This window comes from Oryx dammah, unplaced genomic scaffold (assembly GCF_014754425.2).
Source record: "Oryx dammah isolate SB20612 unplaced genomic scaffold, SCBI_Odam_1.1 HiC_scaffold_12, whole genome shotgun sequence".
NCBI classification, from domain to species: Eukaryota; Metazoa; Chordata; class Mammalia; order Artiodactyla; family Bovidae; genus Oryx; species Oryx dammah.
Genome location: NW_024070196.1, coordinates 35,185,831 through 35,198,752, shown reverse-complemented (window position 1 = coordinate 35,198,752; position 12,922 = coordinate 35,185,831). Strand labels below are relative to the sequence as shown.

At 38.7% G+C, this 12,922-nt stretch overlaps 1 protein-coding gene and 1 non-coding gene across 2 annotated transcripts in view; one reads left to right on the top strand and one right to left on the bottom strand.

Annotated features, from left to right (window-relative positions):
- The window catches only part of KIAA1109 (KIAA1109 ortholog), a 199,974-nt gene that overhangs the window by 1,141 nt on the left and 185,911 nt on the right, over positions 1 to 12,922 (top strand). The window contains exon 2 of the mRNA XM_040250561.1: positions 466 to 554. The gene's annotated coding sequence lies outside the window, so the exon portion shown is untranslated. The remainder of the gene's footprint in view (positions 1 to 465; positions 555 to 12,922) is intronic.
- Positions 6,739 to 6,810, bottom strand: TRNAY-GUA. Its single transcript has one exon. It is a non-coding gene; the product is annotated as a tRNA-Tyr (tRNA).

The window sequence follows — 12,922 nt, the reverse complement described above, 5'->3', positions numbered from 1 at the left end:
AAGTCAGAGCTGTGATTTAAATCAGGTAATTGGACTCTGGTTCAGAGTCCTTTAAGTAGTATGCTTTACCTCTCCCAAGCAGCTTGAGAACTTGCAAGGTGATTTTCATTTGATAAAAAATGCTGGGAACAGGAAGGAAATTGAGGCATCATTTTGCTGGCAAGGACCCAGGAGTATGTTTTAAAGGTAACATCTGACCTCTAGAATCCTCTGATTACCAAAATCATGCTCTTTCCATCTGTACAGTGGTTTTGAAATCTTTGGAAGACTGTAGTTTGGAAATGTGTGGTCTTCTAGTTTTAGAAATATTTTTGGAAGATAATATAACATTGGATTAACATTAGTTTCCTTGTGTGTGCACACATGCAAGGGCATGTGTAATGAAATCATTTAATCTGAAATGGTGAAACTGCTGATAAAGCCAGAATATCTTGTATAATTGGTTAAAATTGGTATTCTTTTCAGATGTGTTAAGATGAAACACTTCAGATAGGCCTTCTGATCAAGAAAAGGAAAACAGAACATTACAGACTCTGGAAAAAGACAACAACTTGGTAAATATTTTGGGTTGTCAGTTAAAGCTCAGATAGAGAAAATCTAACTTTCTGCTTCAGTCGTAATTTAACCTGCTTAAATTGGTCTAAGAATGGGGGTGGGTGACAGTAGTGTATAAGGTGACCTGTCAGTCATTTTACCTGAGTTTTGAACAGTTGAGTCATGTACTTAGCTTGTGTATTGGCAGGAGAAAGCCAAGGGAAGCGTTTGCTTGATTATCTATTAAGTGTCAACTTTCTGTTCTCTCTTTTGCTTCTTCATCAATCTGCCCATGTTATAAAGGATTTTAAAAAGGAAGAAAATTAGTTGACTTTTGGTTTGTTCTTCATAGAATACTGTGCATAGTTGAACTTAAGTATATTTTTCACTATGAGTTCTACAGAGAATAATAGAAGACATAATTAAACATGATTGAGAGAATCTTAATTTCATAAATAAGTACTCAACTACTGTTTGAGTACCATATGTCAGGCATTTTTTTTTTCAGGCTTCTGATAAGAGTTGTGATCATCATGGCTCTGGAGAGTACTAGTGTAGTGAACTTTTTTCTAGAAGGCAATATTTTTGTTAACCCATACCTTTTAAAAAAAGTTTTATATGCAGGAATGTTTTTGGTTTATGTAAAAACTAGGAAAACAGCAGTACTCATATAATAGTGTTTATAATCTTTCATATTATTATAGTTAATAAAGGAAGGTACGTTTATTAGTGCTACTTTAAGATATAGTTAGAAACCAGAATTCTTACAGACTTCACTTTCGTGTACTGTTTTCCATGATAGAGATAGTCGTAGACCACATCTTCTTTATCCATTCTTCTTTTGATGCAGCTGGGTTGTTTCCATATCTTGGCTATTGTAAATAATGCTGTGAGATATATATATATAATACTCAGCAGTAAAAAAGGATGTAACTTTGCCATCTGTTACAACATGGATAGATTTTGAGGATTTTTATGCTAACTGAAATAAGATGAAATGCAAATAATGCATGATTTCACTCATATATAGAATATAAAAAACAAGGTGAAATAGGAAAAGATCAATGTATGCTAATGAATAGAAACTAAATTTTTAGTGGTGAACACATTGTAGTTTATGCAGAAGTAAAATATAATGAAACTTACTTAATATTATAAACCAATGTTACCTCAAAAATAAATTAAAAACTGTAGTGTTAGAATCCCAAAAGTTCAAGGGAGATTAAGAAAATTAACTCTTTAATTTGAGAAAATTTCAGGGAACTTATATATGACAAAAAGAAGAGACATGGTCAGAGAAGTAACAGTCTGCATGATAATTTGGAGAGAGATGAACTTGGAAGCATGTCAGTCAGTTAGAGGCTATTGTAATTTAGGTGGCAAATAAGCCTTAGAAGCAAAGCAGTGCAAATGGGAATTAAGAGATGGTGATGGATTAGATAGATACAAAGGAGATAAAATGGGTAAGGTTTAGTAGGCTTGAGGGAAAGTGGAGTCAGGATGACTTCTAGCCATTATCATGTTCAGTTTTGTTGTTAATGTTTAATGTTTTCAGGATAAATGAACTAAATTATCTGATATCTAGCTGCTATCTAGAAACTGAGTGGATTCTGGGCCCATTTACTGAGGGAGTATATAGGAAGAGAAATATATTGAGAAGCATGGTTGGCAGAGACAAGCTCAGTTTGGGGCTCTTATATTTGAGGCATCTGTGACTTCCAAGAAATGTCATTAGGTAGTTTTATGTATGGATCTGAGTTAAGAAGAAGACTCAGCCTGATATTTAAATTTGAAGTCTCAGTTTATAGATGATAGTCAAAAGCAATGGGAGTGGGTGAGATCAGTAAGGGAAAAAGATGTAGAGTAAAAGAAGAGATATGAGAATGGGGAATAACATTTAAGGGTATTTAATAAGAACTGTGGTGTTGGAGAAGACTCTTGAGAGTCCCTTGGACTGCAAGGAGATCCAACCAGTCCATTCTAAAGGAGATCAGCCCTGGGTGTTCTTTGGAAGGAATGATGCTAAAGCTGAAACTCCAGTACTCTGGCCACCTCATGCGAAGAGTTGACTCATTGGAAAAGACTCTGATGCTGGGAGGGATTGGAGGCAGGAGGAGAAGGGGATGACAGAGGATGAGATGGCTGGATGGCATCACCAACTCAGTAGATGTGAGTTTGAGTGAACTCCGGGAGTTGGTGATGGACAGGGAGGCCTGGCGTACTGCAATTCATGGGGTCGCAAAGAGTCGGACACAACTGAGTGACTGAACTGAACTGAACTGAATAAGGATAGGATTCTAGGATGTCTCAGGAGTAAAGAATCTGGCTACCAATGCAGGAGATGTGGGTTCAATCCCTGGGTCAGGAAGATCCCCTGGTGAAGGAAATGGCAACCCATTCCAGTATTCTTGCCTGAAAAATTCCATGGACAGAGGAGCCTGGAATCTCCTACAGGGCTACAGTCTATGGCATCACAAAAGAGTTGGACACAGCTGAGTGGCTAAACAGCAATAAAGATAAGGTGAAAGGAAAACCTACCTCAAAGATGAGGTAGTAGGCAGGGAAGTAGAAGAAAATCAGAGTCACAAGTAAATGGAAGTACTGAATTTGGAGGAAAGGAATGAGTATTAGGCGTCTTTGAGGCATCAGCTAAAATGAAGATAACAAAAATATCCACTGGACATGTCAGTTAAGTTGTTGACCTCAGCAGGAGCAATTATGTAGATGGATCCAGTTCACACTGGGTAGAAGATAGAGAAAAGAAATAGCTGATGTCATTTGCCCTTTCAGAAACTTTGGCTTTTAAATAGTTAATGGGATAGTTAGAGATATGAGTTTGAGAGAGAGTGTTTGTTTTTTAAAAGTATGAATGATATGAATACATTTATAGTTTTTATTTGCTGAGGATAAAAAGTCATCAGAAAGAGAATTTGAAGACAGAGGAATAAAGGAGAAGAATTGGTGGAGCAGGGTCATTAGCCAAGTTGGAAGGGATAGAATACAAGGATGCAGGTCAAGGGTGCTTTAGATAGACATCTCCTTAGACAAGAGGGAAGGAGGTGGTGATGATTATGGGTACAGATAAATTCGTTGGAGACAGGGTAGAGGTTGCTCTTCAAAGTCCTTGCAAGAGAGTCCCACTTCATGGTAGAGGATTTGGTTCACTCATGTGATCAGTGGCCTTCTCCATGTGGTTTTGCTGACTCCTGATCATTTGGTGAAGAGGAGTGAGGGTAGTGCAGCTTAAGATGGCAGATTTGAATCATCAGGGTAGAGATAGCTTGCAGATACCTCACAAAATTACCTTTCTCATACTTTGTATTTGTTATCTGTTGCAGAGTAAGAAATTATCCCCAAACTTAGTCACTTTTATTATCTCAGAGTTTCTGTGGGTTGGGAATTTGGGAGTGACTGAACTGATTGTTTCTGGCTTCAGGTCCCTCATGAGGTTGTAGTTGATTGGCTGGGACTTCAGTTAGGTGAGTGCTCAGCTGGGGCTAGAGGATTTGCTTCCATGATGGTTCATTCACATGGCTTTTGGCGGGAGGCCTCAAATTCTCACCACATGAGCTTCTCTAGGGCTTCCTAAGTGTCCAAACAAAGCACCTGCAGCTGTCTTGCTCTGGAGCAAATGATCAGAGTGAGAGAGAGCACACGCGTGCAAAGAGGAAGCTATGATACCAGTTTTCAGAGGGTGACACATCATTCCATTGCCCTGTTCTTTTAGAACTGAATCAGTAAGTCCAGTGCACACTTGGGAATGAGTGAAGCACCACTTCTTGAAGGAAGGAATATCAAATACTTTTGGTACATATATTGAAGCTTCCACATACCTGCTATCAATTGTCAGTTTCTTTAGGGAGCAAATAAGCTCTATAAAAATATATAGCTACAGCCTTTATGTCTTCCAGAAGAGAGAGAAGTATAGAAAAGTGGGGAGGTGGTTCAGTCAGATTTGACTTTACAATTTATCCTCCTTTACCATTTCTTAGGCTCAATAACTTGATGTGTTGCCTCTTGTAGCTAATTTTAAAAAGTGACTACTGGCCTTTGATTTATTTGAGGATTCTTTTAGAAGAAAAAAAAATGCCATACTGGGAAAAATACGAATTTTTTATACCAAAATATGGATTTTGGTAACATTAAATATTCGCTCCTAATTGAGAATTTAAAGGTAGAAGGAAGGGATTCATTTTTGTAGTTAAAAAAAAGAAAAATGAGGACCAAAAGACAATTGCAGGCTGATTTCTGTGAACATATGTATGAAGCACAAGGTGAAATGAAGATTGCCAGGAGAAATATCAATAACCTCAGATATGCAGATGACACCACCCTTATGGCAGAAAGTGAAGAAGATCTAAAGAGCCTCTTGATGAAAGTGAAAGAGGAGAGTGAAAAAGTTGGCTTAAAACTCAACATTCAGAAAACGAAGATCATGGCATCTGGTCCCATCACTTCATGGGAAATAGATGGGGAAACAGTGACAGACTTTATTTTCTTGGGCTCCAAAATCACTGCAGGTGGTGCCTGCGGCCGTGAAATTAAAAGACGCTTACTCCTTGGAAAAAAAGTTATGACCAACCTAGACAGCATATTAAAAAGCAGACACATTACATTACCAACAATGGTCCGTCTAGTCAAGGCTGTGGTTTTTCCAGTCGTCATGTATTGGATGTGAGAGTTGGACTATAAAGAAAGCTGAGCGCCGAAGAATTAATGCTTTTGAACTGTGGTGTTAGAAAAGACTCTTGAGAGTCCCCAACCAGTCTATCCTGAAGGAAATCAGTCCTGAATATTCATCAGAAGGACTGATGTTGAAGCTGAAACTCCAATAGTTCGGCCACCTGATGTGAAGAACTGACTCATTGGAAAAGACCCTGATGCTGGGAAAGATTGAAGGCAGGAGGAGAAGGCGACGATGGAGGATGAGATGGTTGGATGGCATCACCGACTGGATGGACATGAGTTTGAGTAAGCTCCGGCAGTTGGTGATGGACAGGGAGGCCTGGCGTGCTGATGGCATCACCGACTGGATGGACATGAGTTTGAGTAAGCTCCGGCAGTTGGTGATGGACAGGGAGGCCTGGCGTGCTGCAGTCCATGGGGTTGCAAAGAGTTGGACATGACTGAATAACTGAACTGATACGATATGAGAGGCAGTATAAATTTACACAGACTGTAAAGCCTAACTGTGTAGGTTCATATCCTAGATTGGCCATATCTTAGCTGTGTTTGTGCTTTGCTTCTTATTGCCACAGTTTCTCTGTAAAATGGGGAATTGTTAATAGGTAGTTATTTCTAACAGTTAGATCAGTAACTATATGTAAAGTGTTTAGAACAGTGCCTAGCACATAACAAGCAGTGAATAAATGTTGCCCATTTTATAATGGTAGCTATATTTAATCATTATAATGGTGAGTTAATAGCATGGAATGAACATTTAAAAGAGTAGTGTAAGATTGTCCAAAATGTTTGTAAGTCTAAACTTTAGACTACTGACGTTATTGGACCTTGTCATTGTTTATATGTATGTGAAGTATGTTTTTATCCAGCTCCATATCCACTTAAAATACTGTTTCAGGTATCACCTGTAGTATAAGGTTGTATCTGCATAAAATTCCTAAAGCAGCCTCTTATATAGTATTTATGTAAAAGTTCAATTTAAGCATTCTCAGTTCATAGAAATTGGCTATTAAATGGATCTGTTGGGTTTCTGCATAGCAACATCCTAATAAAAATAATTTCTTTGGACTTGGTATGATGAGAATGTTGATAAACACACATGGCCAGTAACTTCACCCTCTCCCCCATATCCATATCCCTTGTGGCTCAGCTGGTAAAGAATCCGTCTACAAAGTGGGAGACCTGGGTTCGATACCTGGGTTAAGATCCCCTGGAGAAGGAAAGGCTACCCATTCCAGTATTCTGGCCTGGAGAATTCCATGGACTGTATAGTCCATGTTGTCGCAAAGAGTCAGACCTGACTGAGGAACTTTCACTTTCACTTTGAGTCAGTTACTTCTTAATTAAGGCGGACATAAATGACTTTGAAATTGGGACCTCTACAAAGGTAAGTGAAGTGAAGTTGCTCAGTCGTGTCCGACTCTGCGACCCCATGGACTGTAGTCCACCAGGCTTCTCCATCCATGGGATTCTCCAGGCAAGAATACTGGAGTGGGTTGCCATTTCCTTCTCCAGGGGATCTTCCCAACCCAGGGATCGAACCCAGGTCTCCTGCGTTACGGGCAGGCGCTTTAACCTCTGAGCCACCAGGGAAGCTATCTCAAGATAATTTCTTACGTATGTGCAGAAACCAAACCATACCTGGAAAGTTTTCAAGTAAGTTTGAAATATATTCTGTAACAGTTAATGTAAAATCATTCTAGTTTGGTTTATGGGCAAGCAATGCAGAAATGTGTACAAAGTGCGTACTTCATAGAATTTCTAGTGTACAGAATGCTGCTATGTGCTGATAGATACGCTTGATGTTGAAGAGAATGTCAGTGTTGATGAAGTTTAAAAGAAAGCTGTAAAGTTGATTTATTTTCCAACTCTTAAAACCTGTTTAGTATAGTGATCTATATGCAATATCCTGTGATAAACCAAAATGAAACATAATATATAAAAATGTGTATGTATAACTGAGTTACTTTGCTGTACAGCAGAGATTGGCACAACATTGTAAGTCAACTGTACTTCAATAAAAAAGAAATTTAAAAAACCCAAACAATCATGTAGATTCCTTTATGAAAAGGAACTGTGGTTAAATTCAAAGAACTTTAACAATCTGAAGATATGTGAATACCTTTTATACAGATAATTGTGACTTAACTGTTGCATGAGAGATTTCAGTATGATTAATTTTTTCCTTCATTTTTGTAATATATGGAATGGATTATCAAGATGTTGAATAAATGAAAACCAAATTTTCTTGAGTGTGAAAAAGATCATCTAGGAGTCTCTTGGCCTTGAATAAGTACTTAACTTTGGCTGCTGCTGCTAAGTCGCTTCAGTCATGTCTGACTCTGTGCAACCCCATAGACCGCAGCCCACCAGGCTCCCCATCCCTGGGATTCTCCAGGCAAGAACACTAGAGTGGGTTGCCATTTCCTTCTCCAGTGCATGAAAGTGAGAAGTGAAAGTGAAGTCGCTCAGTCGTGTCAGACTCCTAGCGACCCCATGGACTGCAGCCTACCAGGCTCCTTCGTCCATGGGATTTTCCAGGCAAGAGTACTGGAGTGGGTTGCCATTGCCTTCTATAGTTCATAATTATGTACTTTCTACAGTGATGCATTTATTTCATTCATTTATGAAACAAGTATTTATTGAGAGACTACTGCATACCAGGAACTTTGTTGAATATTGCATTGGCAGATGAATAGGGCAAAGACATCCTTAAAGAGCAGTTAGCTATCTTTTGGGGGAACAGACTTCAAAACTAATAGTTACAATGTGATGAATGCTAAGATACAGTTACTACTATGGGCATCTGCAGCTCACTACCACTGGGGATCTCTCAGAGACCAAATAAAATATGCATCAGAGTTATCCCAAGTCAAGAGCAGGGAAGCTGCGGGTGTTTACTCAACAACTTTCTAGGCATCATTGACGTTAATTCTGGCATTTCTGGCCTACCCTAAGTACAGACTGAACACATTTCTGCAGTGAGAAAGCAGCCTACAGTAGGGTGTTGGAGGTGTTCAGAATGAATAATCTTCTGGTGTAGAGGTGAATATCAGCAGTATATGGGCAAGGCACAAGTGGCATTGATTGCCAGCATCAGGCATTTACACAGTATATTAACCCGCTGTGTGCCAGAGTTGTTCTAAATGCTTTCCGTATCCAAACTGTAAACTCTGTGAGGTAGATATTATTAGTGTTCTCATTTTACAGATGAATAAGAGCACAGAGAGGTTAGGTAACTTGCCCATGGTCACATAGCTATAACGTTTGAACGGGTTTTTGAATCCAGGTGGTCTCAGTCGATGCTCTCAATCCACATTATGGTCTGCTTTTGGAACAATACAGTCTGAAGCAGGACCTTTTGACTCTTCCGTTATTCCTTGATAACTGCTTCCTCTTTCTCCATTCCTCCAATCTCTTTCCTGTTGGTGTTCTTCCTTCTTTGTTTGTAACCTAGCCCTTTCCCCTTTTAGATAACAGTACAGCTGTTCAGCTTCCGTTCTTACACTCAGAGCTATCAAATCAAATAATTCTTGCTGAGGTGTTAACTGATATTTCTGAGCTTTTAATGAAGCCTTTGAGTTTGATATTGCTTGGTATTTGTGTTTTAATTTTTTAAAAAAGACAAGGATTTAAGAACTGAAGAAAGACAGACATGGTGGTAGAATGACAGATGATCAATTGACAGATGATCAAGTTGATATTCTAGAGGTGGGAGAAACCTGTTCCTTGGCCATAGTTTTAAGGAGAGGCTGTGGAGTTTGTGCTTGGGAAGGAAAAGCCCCTTTCTTGGCTGTCATGTCCTGTCTTCCAGCCACCACCCTCCCCCCCCCTTTTTTTTAAATTAAGGAAGAATTACAAGCCAGTTGTAAAATATTTAAATAATAGTTATCTCTCAGAAGTAATGGCTTTGCTAATGTTTTTGCAGATTAATAAAAGTATATACATGTACACATCACATATGTACGTATGTGGTATATCTATATGGTTTAGATATGTATTACATATAATGGATAGTCTTTTTTTTTTAAATATAAGTAGAGTACTATACATCTTTTTGCTCAACTTGCTTTTCTCCTCCTAACATTACATATATCCTGAACATTTCTCTGTATTCCCTATAGAGCTGTTTTATTCTTTTAACAAGGCTGCATATTATTTCACATAGTAAGAGTATTATATATGGTAAGGGTGTTCCATAATTTAAATATCTTCCTATTAACTGACATTTTTCTATTATCTAAGTATGATATATAATGCTGCAATGATTGTCCTTGAAAAAACATCTTTGTTTCTAAGTATTTCTGAGAAATAGAGCCCTGGAACTGAAATTTTCAAATCAGAACATGTACATTTTTGTAGTATCTGATAAATTGTTCTTCTCAAAGGCACTTTACTTCTGTCAACTGTGAGAGTGCCCATTTCCCCATACTTTTGCCATATAGTTGTTTATAATCTTTCTAAAAATTTTTGCTTTTATGGCTAGTGAGTGATAAGTTGTGATTGTTGCTAATTGCTGGTGATATTATCTTTTTCTGTGAATTACCTGTTTATATATTTTCTTATTTTTCTGTCAGATTATTTGTATTTTTTTTAATTGATTTGTAGGCTGACCTCTATTCTTGTAGGACCAAATCAAGATTTGGAGTTCCTGTCTCTAAAAATCTGATGATGCAAGTATTAGATGTTAGTTTTGTTCCTTCATGTGAGTAGGAGAGAAAATAAGTTGAATATAGTATTTGAAAAGATTTTACAGATAATTCACTTAGAAAAATAAATTTGTTTTTTGAAAAGCTATTTCTAAGAATTGTGATAGTGGTGGTGGTTTTAGGAACTTTGATAAATCTCTGGCCGTTGCTGTGTTTGATTAAACTGTTTCACAGTTTTGTGCTTTTCTTTGTACGTCACTAAAATAGTAATTACCACAATTTCTTTTCTAATGTGGACAGCAGTTTTGAAACGAGTCCCATGGATTTCAGGAAGAATGAACAGAACATAAGTGAATCATGAAAATACTGAGAGAACATGTCTTAAAACGTGTAGATCAGTGTTACTTTTTGTGTAATAGATAAAAATACCATTTAAAATGACGTACTTGAAATTAATGGCTGTGTTCAAGTCACTGGTGTTGTGCATACAAAGATGAATAAAACAATCTCTATCAATCATTATGATTGAGAGGAGAGAAGCAGGATAGATTAGATTCAGGTTATGTGTCTTTGAAGGAATATCAAGGAAGTGAGACTTTTCTTGGCAGACAGCTATGCTCACCACTATACCACCAACACTAGGCTGTTTTCCTTATTAAAAAGTAAATGACTTTGATTTATACCTGTATTGATGGTGTTTACTTTGATCACTTGGGCTTCCCTGATGCCTCAGAGGGTAAAGAATATGCTTGCAAAGCAGAAAACACAGGAGATGTAGGTTTGATCCCTGGGTCAGGAAGATCCCTTGGAGAAGGAAATGGCAACCCACTCTGGTATTCTTGCCTGGAAAACCCAATGGACAGAGGAGCCTGGTGGGCTACAGTCCAAAGGGTTGCAGAGAGTCCTACACAACAACTAAGCCCACAGGAACTTTGATCACTTAATTGTCAGCTGTCTCAAACTTCCTCTTTTCCCCTTCTTCATTGATAGTTCTTTTGGAGACCAGTTATTCTAAAATATAAGCATGCTGTTGCTCATCAAAATTTAGTTGATTATTTATATTGGTATGATTCATAAATTTTTATTTATTAAATGGGTGTGGTTTGTTACTATTATTTATAGCAGTGCTTAAATTGTCCCAGATTTTGCCAATGGGAGCCTCTTAAAGCTGGTTTTTACTTCTTTTGACATTTTCCATCATTCTTTGAACACTTTTTTCATTTATGGAAAAAAAGCTCATCCTGACTTTCCCTGCCCTAGTTGTAGAATTAGCCATTTTTTCAAGGACCCCTCTAAAAGAGAAAATGGTTTTTAGAAGAGAAGGCTTCTGTTCATTTATATTGAGGTGCTGCTCTTAGGGTCTGTGAATGAACTATGCACACATATACATGTATATATATGCAGCTATAGCTATTTCTATATCCATTTATATTGAAAGCCATACCTCTAGTTTTTATCCAACACCACAGGGTTAATTCTGATTTTCTTCCTTTATATATCCTCTGACAGTGAGAAACTTGGCTTCCATTATTCTTGATATACTTACTAGGTTAACTCCCTCCTGCATCTCCTACATGAGCCACCTCCCAGGTGTTTGTCCTCCTTATCCTGCTCCTGTCATATTCCAGATCACCCTTCTGCATGGAAGCTCTGCTTATCTCTTTGGGGTCTGATGCCTTCCTCTTGGGTTCTGACACCCTGCACTAGGAGGCCTCCCTGTTTGAATGACCTTCTTTGCTGCCCAGACTCTGGTGCCTGAGCTGGGCTGCTCCTGCCCTCTCCCCCTGCCTTGGATGCCCTCATCCTCCCACCCAGGCTCCAGCACCTGGGAAGTACTCCTCATCCTGCTGTGGCTTTGATACCTTAAGATACTGCTGCTTTCCCTCTGCCCTTTTCACCACACAAATGGAGACTTAGAGTATTTCAGGTTTTATTTGGCTTTGACAGTCTTTTTTTGGCCACTGAGACTCCTGTCCCTCTCCTCCCCAGTACATATGCCTGCCTTACTCCAGTTCAGTTCAGTTCAGTCACTCAGTCATGTCCGACTCTTTGTGACTCCATGGCTTGCAGCACACCAGGCCTCCCTGTCCATCGCCAACTCCTGGAGTGTACCCAAACTCATGTCCATTGAGTTGGTGATGCCATCCAACCATCTCATCCTCTGTCGTCCCCTTCTCCTACTGCCTTCCATCTTTCCTAGCATCAGGGTCTTTTCAAATTAGTCAGTTCTTCACATCAGGTGGCCAAAGTGTTGGAATTTCAGCTTCAACATCAGTCCTTTGGATGAATATTCAGGACTGATTTCTTTTAGGATGGACTGGTTGGATCTCCTGGCAGTCCAAGGGACTCTCAAGAGTCTTCTCCAACACCACAGTTCAAAAGCATCAATACTTCAGTGCTCAGCTTTCTTTATAGTCTAACTCTCACATCCATACATGACTACTAGAGAGATCATAGCTTTGACTAGACAGACCTTTGTTGGCAAAGTAATGTCTCTGCTTTTTAATATGTTGTCTAGGTTGGTCATAACTTTTCTTCCAAGGAGTAAGCGTCTTTTAATTTCATGGCTGTAGTCACCACCTGCAGTGATTTTGGAGCCCAAGAAAAAAGTCTGTCACTGTTTCCACTGTTTCCTCATCTATTTGCCATGAAGTGATGGGACTGGATGCCATGAGCTTAGTTTTCTGAATGTTGAATTTTAAGCCAACTTTTCCACTCTCCTCTTTCACTTTTATCAAGAAGCTTTTTAGTTCTTCACTTTCTGCCATAAAGGTGATGTCATCTGCAAAACTAAGGTTATTGATATTTCTCCTGGCAATCTTGATTCCAGCTTGTGCTTCATCCAGTCCATCGTTTCTCATAATGTACTCTGCATATAAGTGAAATAAGCAGGGTGACAATATACAGCCTTGATATACTCCTTTTTCCATTTGGAACCAGTCTGTTGTTCCATGTCCAGTTCTAACTGTTGCTTCCTGACCTGCATACAGGTTTCTCAAGAGGCAGGTCAGGTGGTCTGGTATTCCCTTTTCTTTAAGAATTTTTCAGAGTTTGTT